The sequence below is a fragment of the Balaenoptera acutorostrata genome, chromosome 2 (genome assembly GCF_949987535.1).
Source record: "Balaenoptera acutorostrata chromosome 2, mBalAcu1.1, whole genome shotgun sequence".
Classification (NCBI taxonomy): domain Eukaryota; kingdom Metazoa; phylum Chordata; class Mammalia; order Artiodactyla; family Balaenopteridae; genus Balaenoptera; species Balaenoptera acutorostrata.
In genome coordinates, this window is record NC_080065.1 from 67144996 (window position 1) to 67165741 (window position 20746).

The 20746-nt window shown below is 37.8% G+C and overlaps 1 long non-coding RNA gene across 1 annotated transcript in view; it reads right to left on the reverse strand.

Moving 5' to 3' along the window:
• The window catches only part of LOC130707109 (uncharacterized), a 104003-nt gene that overhangs the window by 35656 nt on the left and 47601 nt on the right, over positions 1-20746 (reverse strand). The window lies entirely within an intron of this gene.

A 20746-nucleotide genomic window follows, 5' to 3' on the forward strand; every position in this document is an offset into this window, starting at 1 on the left:
TTCCTCTCATTACTCCAGGTGGGGGCAGTAGAGTTATTCAGGGAAAAAAGCAATATCTTCTGTTAAGTGAGCTGAACTTTTTGGTTCCAGAAAAGATGGAGCAGAATCATTTCTCCCTATTCCTCCATTAAATAAGCTAAAAACCCTGGACATTATGTATAAAATGAACGTAAGAAGACCCTGAAAGATGGAGAGAAGGAGATGTACTGGCCAGGGACCTTGAGACTTAAAGAACAGCATAGTGTTAAGTTCCCTGAGTTTTCTTTTTGTCTCTTATATATGCTGGGAGCTGATAACCCAGAAATGCCAATGCATTTAGACAAAAAATGCACGTGCACCCACCCCCACAAGCCTGCATTCTCTTGCTAAGGGATGAGGAAACAGTCTGGCAAGACAGAAACCTTTTTTAAAAACTGCCCTACTCTGGCCAAACTGCATAAAAAATGCCATGCCTCCACTCTCAGCCCCATCAGCAAATACTGAGCAGAGACACTAGACTTTCACACTTGCCTGGGAGTAATGAAGCACTCCTCCTTCCTTCTTCTAGGGTGGTACATACAGAGGTGGCAGAGAAGGGACCTTGGAGTTCCACTCCCACCTGATGGTAACAAGGTGCTCCTCCCTGAGCCCCTTCTCCCAGCGGAGTAAAATGTCAGTGAAGGCCACATAGGTAGCCTAGATTTCTATACCCTTCCCCTGCTGGCACAGCATAGCTAAAGCCTGCTAAAACAGAAGATTTAGCTAGGATCCAGGGTCTCAAAGCACAATGCCCCAAATGTCCGGAAAACATAGAAAACTCACTCATATCAAGAATCAGGAAAATCTCGACTTGAATGAGAAAAGACAATCAACAAGTGCCAACAATGGGATGACACAGATGTTGGAATTATCTGACAAGAATTTTAAAGCAGTCATTATAAAAATGCTTCATTGAACAATTACAAGCACACTTGAAAAAACAAAAATAATAGAAAGTCTCAGCAAAGAAACAGAAAATATAAAGAAGAAATAAATGGAAACTGTAGAAATGAAAAATATAATTTGTAAAATAAACTCAATGAATGTGCTCAGTAGTAGAATGTTGAGGTCACAGGAAAGATTCCATGAACATGAAGATAGAGAAATAGAAATTACCCATTCTGACCAACAGAAAAAATAGGCTGAAAAAAACCCACAGTCTCAAGACACTTGGAATAAAAATAGATCTAACACTGGTGTCATCAGAGTCCCCCCAAAAAAGGTAGAATGTGGGCTGAAAAAGTATTCATCAAAAAAATGGCTGAAAATTCTCTAAATTTAGTGAAAGGCACAAACCTACAGATTCAAGAAACAGAGTGAACTTCAAATAGTATAAATTCAAAGAAGTTCAGGGCATTCATAATCAAATTTCTGAAACCTAAAGACAAAGTGAAAATCTTGAAAGCAGTTATAGAGAAAAGACTCATTTGATGTAGGGGAACAATGATCCAAATGACAGTGACTTTCCCATCAGAAACCTCAGAGGCTAGAAGGAAATGAAAATTTTTCAAGAACTGAAAGAAATGGCAACCCAGAATTATTTACCCAGTGAAAATATCCTTTAGGAATGAAGGTGAAATCAATAAATTCTCATGTAGAGGAAAACTGAGAGAATTAGTAACTCATTTCTCATTTGTTGAAAAAGCCCATTTGGTTATACAACTAACCCTCACTTTTTTACATTCAAGAAAATGAGTGTTCCCTCTAGCCTCAGACTTTGTCTTATTCCATTTCCAAACAGGAATTTCACATAGGAGATGCTAAATGAATGAAATGAGAAACTACAACATAGCTGAACCAAACAATCACTTCTTGTATTTCAGCTTGTTCATATGCATTACCTAACAAATTCTGTCAGCATCATCTATCTGTCAAATGTTAAGGGGCTAACTTTCTAGTTCCTCGTCTGTGCACTGATGTTCCCCTGGTACCACAACAAACAAGAAAACTGCAGGATTTTCAAATTTTTTAGAGAAACACTGCAATATGCAACATCTGTTGCACACAATACAAACTCAAGGTAGTCATAGTTTCAACTTTAGATTGATGTAGCACCGTACCCAGAAGTAAAATTTCCATTGGTGAGAACTCAGTCACAAGGCCACACCTATCTGAAAGCAACTGGGAACTGAGGTTTTTAGCTGGATAACTATGTTGCACAGGCAGAAGAAGAATTACTTTTGGAACACTGTGAGGTGGAGAGAAAATATTTTTGTTTCTGCACAGTTAGGGCATTCTAAGCAAATTTTATGGAAACTTGAGATCCTGGACTACAAGCAAGCTCTAGAAGATATTTTCCAACCGCATAGATAATAAGTGTTCAAAAGACTTACCTAACTTTAGAGATGTGTGTTAACATTTTAAATTGGGGGTGAGGCCTGGGATTGGGAGACTCCTCTGGGTTATAAAGCTGGAGACACTGGACTTAGATAACCCCTGGAGAGATTTATTGGATTGGCCAAAAAGTTCGTTCGTGTTTCTCCATAAGATGTTACAGAAAAACCCAAAGGAACTTTTTGGCCAACCCAATACATTATAAAAGGGTTATAGTGAGAACCCAGGATCCAGAGGGTTTTTTCCTCTGTCCTTTTAGAGGGGGAGAAGGACAGCTGCCTTTCTTTTCTACATAAAAGCCTGGATTCCTTTTCTCATCATTCCTCCCTTATATTTCAGGCCCTGTTGCATGTAGGGTGACATCTGGTTCTCATCTCTCTCCAAGGGTAAGTATTGGAGCAAGGGGAACTAGCACAATTATTATTATGTAAGTAATAATAATCTGTCTCTGATTTAAAAACCTCACGTGTGCATTCAGGATAAAAGAGAGATGAATATTAAAAACCCAACAAAGTCAATCACAATCTCCACCACAGGTTCTATTATGAATGAAGCATAGGGCATGAGAAATTTTCATATGTTGGAAGTACAAAATATGCAATTTGAAATATTGCTCCCTACTCCATAAACATTTCTTTCTCATGTCTGGAATATGTATCACTTTATAAATAATCTAAGAGACAAAATTTTCCTGTTATAGCCCTTAGTAAAAGAAAAAGATTCCCAGTTAAACAGTATTGGGGCTACTAAAAGAATCACATATTTTTTCCATTTGCCTTTCCCTCTAATGGAAACTACCATCTACTTTATTCTATTTTCCAGCCATCATGGTTAACAAAACATTGTGCAGTTCATTCTATACTTTACCAAATATGTGCTACATGTTACCAAGAAAAAATTTTTTGCTAAAATAAATTACAGGTTTTTAATTGTCAGATACAGCAAGCGATCTCTGCTATATGAGACCCTCTAGATTTGGTATTGACTTTAAGATGTTATATGTGTGATAAAATTGTTCTTCTACCACAAGGTCATATATATATATTTTATCTAATTCCTAAACATGTAAATGAAAATTTCTGAAAATAAGGCATTTTTAAAGGTGTTTCATGTGGGTTCCAGTGGATAACAATCTATTATATACTTTCAGTTAATGTAAATTTACTTGGAGAAGTATCATGGCATTTTATACGTGGAAGGATCTTTAGGCCATCACTTGTTGGCAGTGAAAAGCCAAGGTGTGAAATCAGTGAAAATCTGGAACAATAATTAGTATTGACCTAGTCCAGAGTTCTTTAACCCTATATTTTCTCATACCTGAGGGTCAAATTCCAATAAAAATCAAACTGTTTTTGAAACTTGTGGATGTCCAGCCCTATCATCAGTATACTGCTGTCCAACAGCAATAGTAACTTTTAAGATATATATTTTTGGATAGTCCTCTTAGGAAGAAGGGAAAACCCATACAAACTTCTTTATCAAATAAATTTTTCCCAATAAACTCTTCATAGTAATAAACTAGATTCTTGATTTCAAAGTACTTGGATCCCTAAAAGTTTCCCCATCAAGCCATAGCAGTTCCACAGATTTTTTTTTTAAAGTTCTTGATAATAGTGATATTTTAGTAAAAATAACTACCTTGTTTCCCCTTTAAAATATATTCCATGAGCCAAATATTATTTTTTAAAATTTGGTTTCCATTCAGATCAAAATAAGAGTTTATTTACTACCTTTTAACTGTTTAAAAAATTATGAAATATGACAAATATACAGAAAAACACATAAAACTTATATGTACAATTTAACAAATGATTAAAAATCTATGTAACCACCCCTTGGGTCATGTCATACTGTTTTCTAAAGTGGTTGTACCAATTTACGTGCCATTCATTACTGTAAGAGTGTTTCTATTGCCCTATAGTCTCACTTAAATTTAGTATTGTCAGACTTTTTAATTTGATGGTTATGTAATAGTACCTCTTGGTGGCTTTAATCTGCATTTCCTTGATTACTGAGTTTAGTCAACTTTTTATGTTTGTTAATCATTTGTGTTTCGCTTTTCATGAAGTGCCTATCCTTTGCTTCAAATTATTGATTTATAGGAGATTTTTATGTATTCTGAACACTAGTCCTGTGACAATTATGAGCTGCAAACATTCTCTCCCACTCTGCGGCTTGGCTTTTTTACTTTTTTCGTGGTTTCTTTTGGTGAACTGAAGTTCTTTTTTTTTTTTTTTAACATCTTTATTGGAGTATAATTGCTTTACACTATTGTGTTAGTTTCTGCTGTATAACAAAGTGAATCAGCTATACATATACATATATCCCCATATCTCCTCCCTCTTGCGTCTCTCTCCCACCCTCCCTATCCCACCCCTCTAGATTGTCACAAAGCACTGAGCTGATCTCCCTGTGCTATGCAGCTGCTTCCCACTAGCTATCTATTTTACATTTGGTAGTTGAACTGAAGTTCTTAATTTCAATGTAGCCCAGTTAATTAAACTTTTCCCTTTTAATTGTGGCTATGTTTTGTTTAAGAAATCCTTACCTATATCATGGATAAAAGTCTTCTAAATTTCTTTAATTTCTTGTCTTTCATATTTCTTTCTTTAATCTCTGAATTGGATCTAGACAGAGAGAGTCATTAATGTATTTAGGTTGGTTGTCCAAGGATTCTGCAATTATGGATATTTTCATTCCTTTTTCCATGTCTATGCTTTGGGGGTACTTTTTAATCTTTCCAATAAGAAAACTATGAGAAGCTTTATATTAAAAAAAGTAAGGATGGTATAATGAAAGAAGCATTGCACAAAGAGGGAAGTGATTCTGGATCCTAACTCATCTGGGTCCTAACTCATCTGTTCCTTCTACAAAGTGGAGATAGTAACTTTCTTTTGGACCAAGGACCAATGGTCAAAGATTCTCTGGCTCTCTCTCAGCTAAGGTCTTATTGCTCTCTGAGGAGTAGGAACAGACTAGATGAGAGAATTAGAAACTAACCAGAAGCAAGCATGCCCCAAAAGGAAGGGAACAATAGCAAATAATCCAGGTATACAAGATGTCCAGGAGTTGGGGTCATTGATATTTTGAAAGTAAAAAAGAAAGGTAATTTTACATAAAGGAGAAAGGTGTACCAGATCAAAGTGAAGCAGAGGAGTGGATTTATCATCATCACGCAATCATCATTATTATTTTTAAAATGTTCTCCCACAAACCTGATCAATGTAGAAAGTAATGTTTAAAATATTTCGTAACACAAATAAGGCCTCAGACAAAGATTCATCATAGGAGTGTCACAGTCAGTTGAGTGTTCTTTTCTCACAATTACAGTTTTCTCGGGGAAACCACTAACCACTAATCCATATTTAATTAAGCCTTCTCTCACAGGGAAGCATACAGTACAGCATTTTGGTTGGCACTGGTCTGTTATGAAGCTTCATTTTATGAGGAAGTAGGTGCTGATATTTGCATTCTATTTTTATTTTAAGAATTTTTTTTTTAATTTAAGAGAAACGTACCATTTAGTAATTCTCAGACTTTTCTGGGGAAATATGCTATTTTGTTTATTTGTATCTTTACCCTTTTTCTTGATCTACCACATTAGTCTTTTCCAAAAACTGGATTTGGGTTTGTTAATCTTCTTCATTATTTTTTTATTCCATTTCAATAATTTCTGTCCTTATTTTGATGCCCCTCCCCTTTTTTTAATGTTTTGTTGTGCTTTTTCAATTTCTTGAGTTGAACACTTACTGTGTTTATTTTTAACCCTTATTGTTTCCTCAAAAAAAACATTAAAAGCTACAAATTTCTCTGTATATACTGTGGATGTAGATCATAAATATTCATAGGAAATGCTTTCATTATTATTAATTTTAGTTTTAAAAAATATTTTAAAATTATTTCCTTTATAACCCAAACATTATTAAGCAGGTCAGTAGATACACTGCTATGACTTTAAGTATTATTTTTTAAGTTATACATAGACATCATATGTTGTCCTTTGTGTGTTTGATATATTTCATTGGAAAAAACTTATAATGAAAATATACTTATAGTCCAGCAATTTTACTTATAAACTCTATAGAAACTCTTGCACATGAGCAAAAGTAAACTGTACAGTAATATTCTTTGCAACATTGCAGTATTGTGGGAAATAAACCCTAATCTATCAGTAAAGAATAATTAAATTGGGCTATATTTATGAAAAGTAATAGTATAGAAATTAAAATGAACTAAATTTACATGTATCAGCATGCAGAGATGTTTTTTGACATCTTTGGTCAGAACTCTGGGCTGATATCAATTACAATATCTAATCAAAAGAAGCATATTTTCTTATTAATCTAAGAATTTTAAATTACTTTAATAAAACTAACCACCTAAAGTTTTACATATCTTAAATAAATATAGTGTTTACACAAGTATTTTTATAATGTTATCATTTTTCATTGTTTTTCTTATATATTTCTGTCAACAGTAAAATACTATCTAATATTCTTTTTTTTTCTTTATTATTATTATTTTTGGCTGCATTGCATCTTAGTTGCAGCATGCGGGATCTTCATTGAGGCATGCAGGATCTTTCATCGCAGTGCAGGCTCTTCATTGTGGCGCACGGGCTTCTCTCTAGCTGTGGCGTGTGGATTTTCTCTCTCTAGTTGTGACATGTGGGCTCTGGAGCGCCTGGGCTCTGTAGTTGTGGCATGCGGGTTCTTTCATTGAGGCGCGCGAGCTCAGTAGTTGTGGCGTGGGGGCTTAGTTGCCGCATGGCATGTGGGATCTTAGTTCCCTGACCAGGAATCGAACCCACGTCCTCTGCATTGGAAGGTGGATTCTTTACCACGGGACCACCAGGGAAGTCCCATTACCTAATATTCTAACATATTTTTAAGTCACTTTTTTAAAAGGGACAATCCTCTGAGGAAGAAATGAGAATGGCAACTTTAACCAGTCATCATATTCCAAATATATTGCTGTCAGTTATGACCATACTTTTAGATGTTCCGATAGTGTCTTCTGAACACCAAGTTCACTGGTGAAAATTATTTTTAAAAAGAGGACATTAGCACCTCTAACACGCATACACCCAAATATGCCTATAACTTTTTTTTAAGTCTTTATTGAATTTGTTACAATATTGCTTCGTTTTATGTTCTGGTTTTTTGGCTGCCAGGCTTGTGGGATCTTAGCTCCCCAACCAGGGATCAAACCCACACCCCAGCAATGGAAAGTGAAGTCTTAACCACTTGACTGCCAGGGAAGTACCCTATAATTCTTAATTATGAAAAGCAACTAGTAGACAATATAATGTTCTTAGCTAACGTCCAGACATTAGTTCTATTTCAGCCTTGAAATCTTCTGAGTTCATGCATTTATTATCAACATAGGAGTTTTGCCTTGTTATAAGCTTTTAAAAATACCTTTATTTTATTGCCAGGCTGGGCTTGGCTCCTCCTCATAGGCAGCTGTGTCTTGGAAGACACAAACTTGTGGGAAAGCACTCAGCCTTTTGCCACTGAATATGAGGTTAGCTGTAGAGTTTTGTAGGTATTCTTTATCAAGTAGGGAAGTTTCCCTCTATTCCCAGGGTCCTGAGGGTTCTTATCAGGAATAAATGTTGAATATTGTCAAATGCTTTTTCTGCATCAACTGAAATGACTATGTGATTTTTTAAAATTTGCCTGTTAATATGGTGGATTACACAGATTGATTTTTGAATATTGAACTTGCCTTGCATCCCTGAAATAAACTCACTTGGTCATGTTTTTTTTTTAATATTACTGAATTATATTTGATAATATTTTGATAAGAATTTTTGTTTATATTCATAAGGGATATTGGTATTTTGTTTTCTTTTTTGTACTGTCTTTTTCTGGTTTCAGTATTAAGGTAATACTGGCTTTATAAAATGAATTGGGAAGTGTTCCTTTCTCTTCTAATTCTGGAAGAGATTGTGTACAACTGATGTTAATTCTGCTTTAAACATTTGGTAGAATTCTCCAGTGAAATTATTTGGGCCTAGAGTCTTTTGGGGAAGATTTTCAATTATGAATTCAATTTCCTTAATAGTTATAATGCTATTCATATGCTCTATTTCATATTGAGTGAGTTATGGTAGTTTGTGTTTTTTGAGGAATTAATCCATTTCATCTAAGTTGTCAAACTTACATGTGTAGAGTTGTTTGTATTATCCTCTTAATTATTCTTTTGACATCTCTAAGGTTTGCAGTGATATCCCTTGTCCCATCCCTGATATTGAAAATTTGTGTCTTCTCTGTTTTTTTCCCTGTTGGTCTTACTAGAGGTTTGTCAATTTTACTGATACTTTCAAAGAACCAGTTTTTTGTTTCATTGAATTTTTCTCTTCAATTTCTTTGATTTCTGCTCTTCATTATTTCCTTGCTTCTGCTTGCTTTGGGTTTATTCTTGCTCTTATTTTTCTAGCTTTTTGAGGTGGGAGCTTAGATTATTGATTTGAGACTTTTGAAAATTCCCTATAATACCAAAATCATAACCTGAATATATGATTGCTGTACAGCAATTGGTAAACTTTTCTTTTTATTAAGTATTGAAGGACATTATTTTTCATAATGTTTTTCTAATATTTAAAGAATGTTAGGAAATATTATTAAATTATAATTTTATTATATTCAATATTTCAGTTGAGATTATTGTCTTATTATTTAATTTTATCAATAAAATTATCAATAAAAATATCTGTATGGCAGGATCTTGTGTGTACAAGAATATAACAAGAATAAGCCTTACACAAAAGCTACTAAGTCTTCTTGTAGTGTACTGAAGATAGAATTCTGGGAAAACTTTTTAAAGAACATCAGCTCTCACACTCTTTCCTCCAAGTAGCCCCCCTTACACAGACTCCTCATCAACTATTTTCCGGTGTCATCTCCCTTCCTTACACTGGAATTCTTGCTGATTTTTTTTCTTATTGTTGAATCCATTGGCATTTTGCAACCATTTTTTAAATTGTGCTCTATGTGGCCCTTGACAACTTTGATCCTGCTCCTTATGCACTGACTTTCCTTAGGGTTCTGTTCTTAGTTCTAATCTCTTCTTATGTGATCTCATTAGTACACAAGTCTGCATTAATCCAGACACCCCACTCCAAACCCTTAAAAAGACTGCTTAAACTAAAGAATAGACATAGCAGGGCCAAAAAGTAGGGATGAATATGAGATTCCATATCTCATGGGCTATATATTCAGTATGACTTGGTGAGGATATGTGCAGTTGGAAGAGTGAGGGTGAGGAAAAAGGAGGAGCTGAAGATAAGACCTAAGGTTCCAACTTCAGCCCTGGGTTCCATTCACTAAGCTAGGAGGTGAAACAGGTTTGGAAAGAAATATAATGAGTCAACCTTTGGATGTGAAATTTCTGTTTCTTTACTGTTTCCCACAATGCACAAACAACTGAGGGCATATATTTGAAAAGAAAATAATTCCATAAGTGAAAGTTCTATATGTCTACCTTTTAAATAGAAATATGTAGGCATATTAGTCAACAAATTTTTATTAAGCACCTATTTTGCACCAGGCCTTAGGTAAGGTATATGTTAAAGAAACAGAGAGAGAGAAAGATGTTTTGAGAGACAATTCTTCTTGGATTTTTGTGGTCTTGTGGCAGCTTTTTTCTGAATCACCTGTTCAAGGATGTTTGTATAGCAAATAGCCTTGCAAGATTCAAATAGCGTTTCCCTCCAGGGCAAAGAGCAGGTATGTTTGCTGTCTAGGATAATGAAGATAGTGTTTCCCTCCAGGGCGAAGTTTGGGTAGGTTAGGTATTAGCAACTTTTAAAGATTGGGATGTCCTAAATTCAAATTTCCTCAACTGGGACATAAATCGATTACATGTGCAGAATCTATCTGAGTCCTTGTCTCTACCACCCCCATGGGATCTTGGGGAACAAAGGAACAGATGGAAATATGAGGTTCATGCTGCCTCTGCTATGAGTAATAAAGTCCTTTGTTTCTGACCCAGGAGTCTCATGTCTTCAGCCAGCACCTGTGAAACTGTGACACGTTAACTAGTTAGCTTGAAAGTAGGGTAAAATCTCAGACCATTCATAGTTCTTGACAATGTCCAGCCGACAGCTGGATAAGAGATCTTGAGTTTCTTCTGAACTCGAGATCCTGAATCCGACTGTCTGCTGGACATTGTCCAAGATATGGCTTTGGGTGTCATCAGCATATAAGCGGTCATTAAACCATGACAGTGGATGTGATCATCTAGTTTAGTGTTATCTGGAAAGGAGGACTTAGTACAGAGCTTTGAGGAACTCCAGCATCTAATAATCTGATTGAAGAAGGGGGTTCAAGGGAGTCTTGAAGAAGACTTCAGGTCAGTGTGATGCCACAGAACCAAAGGGAGAGAGTGATTAAAGGAGAGAATGGTCAAGTGTATCAAATGCTGAGAGACCACATAAAATGAGAACTGAAAACGTCCATTGAATTTAGCAATTTGGTCACTGTGACTTAACAACAGCCGTAAGAGCAGTTCAGTGGAGTAATCGGGTGGAATCCTAACTGGAGGAAATGGAGGCAGAGAGTAAGGGCCAACAGCTCTTTCCTACAGAAGAGGAAGGGGAGGAAGAGGGTTCACGGAAGAGCCTTTGCTTTCAGCTTTATGGGCAAAGATTATGCAAATAGCAATGTGATCACCACCAGTGCTTTTCAGGTGAAAATACTTTCTCTGATTTCAAAAACTTGCTAGTAGGACAGGAATAAAGACACAGACACAGAGAATGGACTTGAGGACACAGGGAGAGGGAAGGGTAAGCTGGAACGAAGTGAGAGAGTGGCATGGACATATACACCACCAAATGTAAAATAGATAGCTAGTGGGAAGCAGCCACATAGCACAGGGAGATCAGCTCGGTGCTTTGTGACCACCTAGAGGGGTGGGATAGGGAGGGAGGGAGGGAGACACAAGAGGGAGGAGATATGGGGATATATGTATACATATAGCTGATTCACTTTATTATAGAGCAGAAACTAACACACCATTGTAAAGCAATTATACTCCAATAAAGATGTTAAAAAAAAAAACAAAACTTGCTGGTCTAAAGACAGTCCTTCGGTTTGAGGCTGAATAGAGTCTGTTGAGCCAGTGTGTACTAAAGTAGAAAAGTTATACTTATTCCAAGAGATCTTCCAATGCCTCCATTCAGAAATGGACTTAATGGGGATATAGGCCATCATCAAAACTGCAAAAACAGATAAAAAAAGCTAAGAATGAAAGCCCCATTTTGGGAAAAACGTGTATGAGGAAATTTAGTGTCATCAAGATAACTAAAGCCCAGATGGCATGCTTAGGAGCTCTTGGCATTAAAAGGACACTGATAAAGAGATGATTATAAAGAGAATTCCCTGGCAGTCCAGTGGTTAGGACTCCACACTCTCACTGCTGGAGGGCCCGGGTTTGATCACTGGTCAGGGAACTAGGATCCCAAAATCCATGCAGCATGGCCAAAAAAAAAAGAGAGAGAGAGAGAGAATCATAAATAAGGAGAAAATGCCAAGGAGGGAATGAGGTCCCACATAAGCTAAGTCCCTCTGTAAACTGAGCACCTGTTGCAGTCGCCCTGTAAGAGGAGAGGCATGGACAGAAAGGTTCCGTTTTTCCATTTAGTGCATACTTTTCTTTAACCTGTTTGTCAGATTTTTTTGTTTAATTTATATTGTAAGGACCTGAAAAGCCATGTGTCTCTATTGAGATTTATTTAACCAATGAAGATGGGATGAAATCAATATTAAGACAAATTATACAATATGGAGAAAAAATACATCTAGTGCCTCTTAGAGTCTATTCTTGATCTGAAGGAATAAATTAAAGATTACTGGCTACAACACCCAAGGAGCAGAAAGTACTAATAAAGATCACTGGGGATGTTCCTATAGAGGGAAGTATTCCTGCTCTTTTTCAGTCTTCTTTACTGAGAGATTAAATTCCATACTTAATGGGCACTAAATGGTAGGGTACAAAAAGTCACAAACCCTTATTTCCCTAAATCAAATGTAATCTACTTTGAGGAGGGGGAAAGTCAACCTCAGTTATTTGAGGACTCCTTTCGCTCCCCAGGATTACACAAGAATTCTGGGCTCCTGCCTCTCAGAAAATGGGTTAGGACTGGCTCTTTGTCCTCAGTGGTTGCATCATTGTCATTGCTTTGAAGACTCTGCAGTGCTGCTATAGAGCCTGGTCCCAGCTACTGTTTTTTGGGCCCTGAGGCTCCAAGCAGCTTCGGGCGTGAATCTCACCTTATTCTTCCTACTGACTTCAGGACATGCCCCTGTTCTCTGGTTCCCTACCACTGGGTGGTCCCTGTAGTTTCCTATTGCCTTCCAAGGCCTGAAAGAAGCTTAAAACTCTCTTTCTCTGTCCTGAGAAACATAATCCATCTTTGTAGTGGTGGGGATGAGCAAACAATAGGCTAACTCCAGTTGATTTTTAAAAATAACCTATCTAGTTTAATTCATATAACTCAAAGTTTATTTTAGTCATTTTTTTTCATCCTTCTCTCTCACAAAATATATCTATTGAAGAAGAGATAACTGATTTGAGTTTCACTACTTTTCCCGGCTTCAGTGTTAAGAGGTGACTGGCAGGAGAATTAGTTCACCAACAGTTGGCTGTTCTCTATAGATTTGTTATAAGCCTGGTAGTAACTGTGCCATTTTGAGTCCAAGTGTGAGTGTCTTGGTACTCAGCTTTCAAGCATTCAGTTCAGATGCTCCATAAAATAGTACAGGGAGAGCGGCCAAGATGGAGGAACAGAAAGACCCTGAGCTCACCTCCTCTCAAGAGCACACCAAAATCACAACTATCTGCAGAGAACAACCACGGTTGAAAAGGTGTGAAACCTACCAGAAAAGATCCTCTACATCAAAAGACATAAAGAAGGAACAACAACAAGACGGGTAGAAGGGTCATACTCTTGATATAATCAAATCCTACACTCCCTGGGTTGGCGACCCACAAACACATACTGCAGAGATTCTCTCACAGGATTGAGAGTTCTGAGCCCCATGAGAGTTCAGGTTCCCCAGCCTGGGGGTGTCCAGCACCAGGAAGATGAGCCCCCAGAGCATTTGGCTTTGAAGCCCAGTGGGGCTTAATTGTAGAAGCCCCACAGCAGAGAAATAGAGACTCCAATCTTCAAGGGTGTGTACAAAACCTCACATGCACTGCGACCCAGGTCAAAAGCAGTAATTTGATAGGAGCTAGGGCCAGACATACCTGCTGGTCTTGGAGAATCTCCTGGAGAGGTGGGGGGTGGCTGTGGCTCACCCTGGGACACAGACACTGGTGTCAGACATATTGGGGAACATTCAGCCGCATGAACACTGCTGCTGCTGGCTGCTGACATCTTAGCTCATTATCACCAAGACCTGGCTCCACCTAAGAGCCTGCAGGCACCAGTGCTGGGATGCCTCAGGCAAAACAACTAATTGTGTGGGAACACAGCCCCACCCATCAGCAGACAGGCTGCTTAAAGACTAAAGAACCCACAGTGGCCTCTGGACTCGCCCCTAGACATGGCCCAGCCCACCAGAGGGTCAAGACCCAGCTCCACACACCAGTGGACAGGCACCAGCCCCTCCCGCCAGGAAGCCTGCACAAGCCTCTAGGCCAGTCTCACCCACCAGTGGGCAGACACCAGAAGCAAGAAAACTACGATCCCCGTAAATCAGGCCAGACCCTACCCTGGGACCAGCTGGACCCTGGCCCTGCCCGCTCACAGGCCAAAGCAACATTTCAGACACCCTGGGCCCCATACCCAACTGTGGCAGGAGCTGCCCCTCCCCCCCACCCCCACCCCCACCCCCACAATGATCTGAAACAAGCTCTGTGATCCTGGGGTCCTGAAGCCAGACTCCAGGAACCAGCTCTGCCTGTCATTAGACTGGCACTAACCCCAGGATCTGGCTTCACCTGCCAGTGGGTGGGCAACAGCCCCAGAGTCTTTGGGACCCTGACTCTGCCCACCAGTGAGCCAGCACTAGCCCCAGGGCCCCCCAGGATTCCACAACCAGCCACCTCATGACCAGGCCCCACTAAACAGCAGCCAGCAGCATCTGCACAAAGCAGGGCCTGGCAACCAACCAGTCTAGAAGTCCACCCACTATGTGGGTGGTCTGGTTTGGTTTTCCAGAAGGGGCTCATAATAGAGGACTCCCTTCCAGTCCTACCATATACACAACATCACCTTCTTTAGGTGAAGACCAGCCTTTGGTGTGGTTGGTGGTGATTCATTTCACTTGCCCCACGATCTCTTCCATTCCACATTATTGTACAGCATCCACTTTTCATCGCCCGTCACAATTTGTTTTAAAAACAGAACGTTTTCATTACATTTAAGTAGAGAATCGCATGTGGAAATATGGTCAAGAAGGATTTTGTTTGCTTATGTGGAACGCAAACATCAAAACAATTAACATAATCAAGCTAGTGCAAATGATTTTCAATGCTTGATTTGGATATTTTGAGTATGTCAGCTATCTCCCACGTGGTATAATGTTGATTGTTCTCAATTAATGTCTCAGTTTGATCGCTATCAACTTCAACTGGTCTACCCAACTGCGGAGCATCGTCCAGTGAGAAATCTCCAGCATGAAACTTTGAGCCACTTTTGACACATTTGATCAGCCACAGCACCTTCTCCATACACTGCACAAATCTTATTTTGTGTTTCAGTTGCATTTTTACCTTTCTTGAAATAATAAAGTATAATATGCCAAAAATGTTGCTTTTTTTCTTCCATCTTCAATATTAAAATGGCTACACAAAAATTCACCTATTTTGATAAGTTTTTAAAAATAAACACTGATATGGCAGCTGTCACAATACAATTTAACAAAATTGTTTCAAATGAAGTTAAAGACAACTAAGCACTACTAGAGCCACCTTACAGAAAAACCAAACTTTTTGGCCAACCTGATACAAATAGCAACTTAGACAAAATGAGGCAGCAGAGGAATATGTTCCAGACAAAGGAACCAGATAAAACCCCAGAAGAAGAACTAAGTGAAATGGAGATAGGAAATCTACCTGAGAAAGAAGTCAGAGTAATGATCATAAAGATGATCAAAGAATTTGGGAGGAAAATGGATGCACAGAGAGAGAAGTTAGAAGTTTAAACAAAGAGTTAGAAATATAAAGAACAAACAAATAGACATGAAGAATATAATAACTGAAATGAAAAATACACTAGAAGAAATCAATAGTAGACTAAATGATTCAGAAGAATAAATCAGTGAGCTGGAAGACAGAGTAGTGGAAATCGCTGCCACTATACAGAAAAAAGAAAAAGGAATGAAAAGAAATGAGGACCATTTAAGAGACCTCTGGGACAACATCAAGTGTACTAACATTTGCATTATAGGGGTCCCAGAAGGAGGAGAGAGAGAGAGAGAGAGAGAGGGCTTGAGAAAATATTTGAAGAGATAATAGCTGAAAACCTCCCTAACCTAGAAGAAGAAAGAGTCACCCAAGTCCAGGAAGTGCAAAGAGTCCCATACAGGATTAACCCACAGAGGAATATACCAAGACACATTGTAATCAAAATTATAAAAATTAAAGATAAAAGGCTTCCCTGGTGGCACACTGGTTAAGAATCCACCTGCCAGTGCAGGGGACACAGGTTCAAGCCCTGGTCCGGGAAGATCCCACATGCTGTGGAGCAACTAAGCCCGTGCGCCACAACTACTGAGCCTGCGCTCTGGAGCCTGTGAGCCACAGCTACTGAGCCCACGTGACACAACTACTGAAGCCCATGCGCCTAGAGCCCGTGCTCTGCAACAAGAGAAGCCACCGCAACAAGGAGCCCGTGCACCACAACAAAGAGTAGCCCCCGCTCGCCACAACTAGAGAAAACCCATGCACAGCAATGAAGACCCAACACAGCCATAAATAAATAAATAAATAAATAAATAAATAAACAAAATTAAAGATAAAGAGAGAATATTAAAAGCAACAAGGGAAAAGCAACAAATAACATACAAGGGAACTCCCATAAGGCTATCAGCTGAGTTTTCAGCAGAAACTCTGCAGGTCAGAAGGGAGTGGCACACAATACTTGAAGAGATGAAAGAGAAAAACCTACAACCAAGAACACTCTACCCAGCAAAGCTCTCATTCAGATTTGATGGAGAAATCAAAAGCTTTGCAGATAAGCAGAAGCTAAAAGAATTCAGCACCACCAAACCGTCTTTACAACAAATGCAAAAGGAACTTCTCTAGGTGGAAAAGCCCACAGCTAGAAACAAGAAAATTACAAAATGGAAAAGCTCACTGGTAAAGCCAAACATACAATAAAGGTAGGAAACCATCCACACACAAAGCTGGTAGAGAGGTTAAAAGACAAAAGTAGTAAAATCATCTATATTCACAATAAGTAGTTAAGGGATATACATAAAATAGTACATATTTGAGAGGGCATGTTACTTCTAGACCTCGGGGCTGGAGGCCCAGCCCTGGCTCCACCACTCCTCCCAGGAGGGACTGGACCATTCAGTGCCTGTGTCCGTCCCCCCAGGGCCTCCAGCGGGCCTTTGGGCCAAATCCCTGGGCCTCCCTGGCGACAAGTCAAGGCTGAGTTGTTCATCCCCAAACTCCCAGACGGCAGTGTCCAGCCCCTGCTGTTTGCTACAGCTACTTGGTGATTAAAACAATCTCTGGTGCTCAGTCAGCTGCCTTTCTCCATTTAACACCCCCCTTCCCCCGACCCTGCTGCTTTGGCAAAGAAAATGACATTGGGAGGGGAGGTGCCTCACCTCTTGGCTTTTCTCCAAGTGTTCTCATAGATACTGGTAATCTGTAAATGAAGAGGTAATTCTCTGTGTGTACCCACTCCTGCAGAATGTCCAAGAAACCATTTTGTGTTAGTATTAATGCCAAAAAATTTTTTTAATGTTTTGTATTCAGCGCATCATATGAACACACGTTCTTTCTGTCATTTCAGGGCAAACCAACTGGTGGGGAGCCCTTGTTATGTGCTATTTTAAGCAGTGTGTCATTGGCCAAGTTACTTCCCATGTATGCTATGACGTGTTTATATCGTCCAGAAAGTATTGTTGAGGCTTTAAGCAGATGCAACTGGCAAACCCTGGAGAGAGAGTGCTTACTGTCTTGACCAACAGCCTGTCTCTTCTCTTTCTTGTTTAGTTACTTAAAGCAATAAATCATCTATGAGTTTAAAAAAAAATAGTACATATTTGCTTGATAGTATATATGTTTGTATATTATTTTTAATACATATGACATTAAGTATAATACATAACACATATACATAAGACATATTAAGATAAAAGAAATACATATACACGTGTATATGTATTAAATATATGTATTTGTATGTGAAAGTGTATAGGTATATAGCTTCGAAGATATATATATATGTTTTACACCTAACCTTAGGTGTGAAAACAAGCTTATATTTTTGAAAAAGTTTTTATATCGAGCACTTTGTGTAAGTAAATGGAAAAAATAGAAATCTAACAGATTAATAACCAGATCCTATTCACATTTGAATTTTACTGACTGTATTGCCTATTTATGGTAATTATGATTTTGAATTGGTATTATGACTGGATACTAGTATAATGGATTATTATATATATTAGGTATTTGGATGAAGAATTGTGAAAATGCTTAGCTATATTAAAGGTACAAAATTAGATGGGATGTCTGATAACCTGGGGAACTGAATTAGAACTCAATTGACCCTAAAAAGTAGTACTAGTGAGGGGAAATTTATGTAAAACTTACCTGAAAAACTATAACAGGAATAAGTATAGGGTAATTTGCTTATGAAGGAAAAAAAAAAGAGGTTTAGAGAAAAAAAATGAGGGGGAAATGCGATTGCATCATGTCAATCAAAATATATTTTGGGCGATTCAGAGATCTTGTGTAATGATGTTGAAGTAGTATGTACTAAAAACCTGCTGAAAATATAGCTATCCCTCATTCTAGATGCTATGAACAGAAGCCCAACAATATATCCATCATTCAAAGACAGCCGTAGTTAATGATGTAATGTATTTCCTCCCCTCCTTTTTGTCTACTAATTTCATTTTACATAGCATAATCACACTGTATATTCAACTTTTGGTTACCTGTGTATGATTTATATATTTTATGGATTATATACAGGAAAATTTTTATCACAGTTTAGCTTTTCTTTCATAACAAGCTAAGCTCTTAATTGTTATTTGTCAAAAAATAGAAATAATTTTAATATGAAGAAAGTAACTGGACTGCCAAAAATTCAAATGTCTTTCGCAAACAAGTCAAATAGTTCATTAAATGATTCATTTACTATATCACTACTTCATGAGTACTTACTGTATAAAAGGCACTGTGCTAGAGTCAGTGAGAATCAGAAAGATAACATGTTTTTGTCCTGGAGGAGTGAAGGATTCAGTGTATTATAACATTGTGACAATTGCTTGGAGTTAATGATTATTTTTCTCACCAACATGAATATATTGGGACATGAGTCCAGATTCTTTTCAGATTTGGCCAATTAAATGTTCTGTTATTTCACATGATGATTGAAATGAAGAAATTTGTACATCAGATGTAGTACTAAATCAAAAATTAATGAAAAAGAATTCCTTAGTGTAATTTGAGAAATAACTGCTAAGAATCCTTCCAGGGAAGATCTCCTTATTTCTTAGTGAGCATTTGGAGCACTTGAGGAATTCATGCCAATTTTAAAGTATTTGACCAATTTATTCCCTCTCAAAACTAGTTGTAACTTTAATCATCAACAGCTTCACTATTTTGAATGGTAGTCAAATCTTGTTGATGGTTTTAGGAAGCTTAAATTACATAGTAGCATGTTTTTCCAAATTTCCATATGTTTTACCCTGAAAACCATATTATTTGTAAACAAGCTATTTTCCATTTGTGTGTAACCTGGATGTAGAACATACCAGGAGCATATAACACTGAACTATTTGTAGTTTTCTCCTCAATGTTTATTGTTTCTTAAATGGTCTTACTATAATAAACATTTTAAAGCAAGGAATCAATGCTGTGAAAAAATAGAATGTGATCTGTAATTTTATTTTTGGATTTGTACTTGGCCATTGGATTTGATAGTATTTTTTTTTAAGCAGCATGTGTTTCTTTGAAAACAACTGTATTTCAATACAAACAGCTAACATCATTTTCTCAGAAGAAAGCACCCTTGTTACAAATAATCTTCTGGTCCTGGGCTAGTTCTGTTGGTTAAAGCAGTGATATTTAAGAAAAACAGCCATGGTTTTGATGACCACAAGAACTTTTAAATTACCTTTACTCAGTGCCAAAGCCACAGACTGTTAACTCTAACTACATTTTCTGAAACAAGCATGTTACAAAGTAATGCAAGATGAGTGAAAAAACCACTGTCTATATCTATCTATTATTAACTAAAGTCCATACTTTATTCAGATTTTCTTAGTTTTTAACCTAATATCCTTTTTCTGTTGCAGGATCCCACATTACATTTAGCTGCCATGTCTCCTTAGGCTCCTCTTGCTGTGACATTTTCTCATCTTTCCATGTTTTTGATGACCTTAACTGTTTTGAGGAGTTCTGATCAGCTATACGACAGGATGCTCCACTATTGAACTTCATTTGCTATTTTTCTCATGACTGGACTGGGTTATGGGTTTATGAAAGGAAGATCACAGAGGTAAAGTGTCATTTTCATTACATCATATCAAAGGTACATATTATCAGCATAATTTGTAGCTGTTGATATTGGCCTTGATCACCTGACTGAAGTAGCATTTCTCAGGTTTCTCCACTGGAAAGTGACTCTCCTCTGGCCCCCTTTCCATTCTGTACTCTTTGGAAGGAAGTCACCACTCACAGCTCACACTTTCACCATTTTCTCTTGGAAAACAATTTAACGTGCATGCCTTTCTGATTATAGATTAGTAACAGACTTCTGTTTCAGTTCCAATAAATTAAGGAAAACTCAAGAGTTTGGGTAGAACATTATAACTGAATACTAGAATGGATCTGAAGAAAGTTTCCATTTATCTGCAACAGCTGAGGAGTGAGTCACAATATGTAATTTGTAAGGATTATTAATTTCCAAAAGTGTAATAATAAAATACCGTTACCCTTAAAATTACACACACCTTTATGTATCTATTTCTTACTTGTTATGATTTACAAGGTACTTCAGGACCTTGTAGTGCATGCACCAGGATCATCAACAAGAACAACAATTTAGGGACTTCCCTGGTGGCACAGTGGTTAAGAATCGGCCTGCCAATGCAGGGGACAAGGGCTCAATCCCTGGTCAGGGAAGATCCCACATGCCACAGAGCAACTAAGCCTGTGCAGCACCACAACTACTGAAGCCTGCGCTCTAGAG